Source organism: Myotis daubentonii, chromosome 2 (genome assembly GCF_963259705.1).
Source record: "Myotis daubentonii chromosome 2, mMyoDau2.1, whole genome shotgun sequence".
Lineage (NCBI taxonomy): Eukaryota > Metazoa > Chordata > Mammalia > Chiroptera > Vespertilionidae > Myotis > Myotis daubentonii.
This window is the reverse complement of record NC_081841.1, coordinates 37906160-37907716: the sequence shown is the minus strand read 5'-3', so window position 1 is coordinate 37907716 and position 1557 is coordinate 37906160. Positions and strand designations below refer to the sequence as shown.

General features: G+C 40.7%; 1 non-coding gene across 1 annotated transcript; it reads left to right on the top strand.

The window, feature by feature from the left end:
* The first annotated feature begins 508 nt into the window (after positions 1–508).
* Positions 509–758, top strand: LOC132228985 (small Cajal body-specific RNA 13). Its single transcript, XR_009451569.1, has one exon. It is a non-coding gene; the product is annotated as a small Cajal body-specific RNA 13 (non-coding RNA).
* The last annotated feature ends 799 nt before the right edge of the window (positions 759–1557 follow it).

Below are 1557 nucleotides of genomic sequence, written 5' to 3'. Positions count from 1 at the left end.
ATCAATTTACTTTGTCCAGCAGTGTGCCTTTTTTTGCCAGTATGATAGGTAAAATTATTTCTTTGGCATTTCTCTGCTATTAACTGAGTATAAGCATAGGTAGGTATCCAATATTCTTTTTCCCTCTTTCTATTTCTGTTATTTTTATAATTGTCTACTTATATGTACATTCCCTGGATAGAATATTCACAAATGCATACAATCTGGAGTCAGCAAGGGGATAGGGGTAGAGGGTACAAGGAAAACAGGGGCTATACAGAGGGTAAGTACCATCCTGTACTATAAGAATTAAATCTCCAATAAGAAGCTGACAGGAGAAAACTTGAAGTGGGTCCCTAGTGAATGAAGTAGATTGAACCTCAGGGACCCAAGAAAAGGGTGAAGGTGAGTTGCTTATTAAACTGACTGGCAAGGCCAGGGACTGTTTGAATGTAGTTGATGGCACTGATTCTCTTGCTTTATTTAAATATTCTCTTTGGAATTAGTGAACATCTTTTAATCCTTTTAAAATCTAGTTTACTACCCGAGGGCACACCAGACTTGCAGAAAAAGCAAACCCCGGAGGAAGCTGAGGCATGACTGCTCGAGAGCCAGTCTGCCATGTGCAATGTTCCTCTGATAGTTCCCGGGCACTGTTGCCACGCGATAGTGACTGTCCGTGTCATTATCTATCCACCAACAGTGAGAGAAGCTTTGCAGTCGAGATATTGTTTAACAGATGGAGTGGTTTCTATTGGACACTAAGTACTGCTACAAAGGAAAAAATAAAAAATAAAATAAATAAATAAAAAAAATCTAGTTTACGCCGAAACCGGTTTGGCTCAGTGGATAGAGCGTCGGCCTGCGGACTGAAGGGTCCCAGGTTCGATTCCGGTCAAGGGCATGTACCTGGGTTGCGGGCACATCCCCAGTGGGAGATGTGCAGGAGGCAGCTGATCGATGTTTCTCTCTCATTTGATGTTTCTAACTCTCTCTCTCTCTCTCTCTCTCTCTCTCTCTCTCTCTCTCTCTCTTTCTCTCCCTTCCTCTCTGTAAAAAATCAATAAAATATATATTTTAAAAAAAATCTAGTTTACACTAAATCTGGCCAGATTTTGTAGGTGCCTCTGCTCTCAGGACTGAGGCCCAAGGCCATTCCCTTTGTGATGTTTTCCTTTTTTTGCTATGTAACACTGACTTTGTGAATGTCTTTTTAAAATCTGGATGAATTTATGTTATGAAATTATCTTAAGATTTTATTAAGGCAGCTCTAATTCATCAGAATTAATTTCTATATTTTCCTTCCCATTTTGTCCCAAGGAATCCATCTCCTTGATAATTCTAAAATCTGAAGGCTTCCTAATAGCTGTGCTCTCCTCTCATTCAAAGGGTTAAGCAGAAGATGTTACATTCAATTATATGAAGAGCCCCTCAAGACCATGTCAGGTACCAGTTCACTGTGCAAACCAAACCAATAAAGAGTTAAGGAATAGGCCTGGCCCATGATTCAGTTGGTTGGGTGTCTTCCTGTGCACTGAAGGGTTTTGGGTTCGATTCCCAGTCAGGGCACATGCCTAG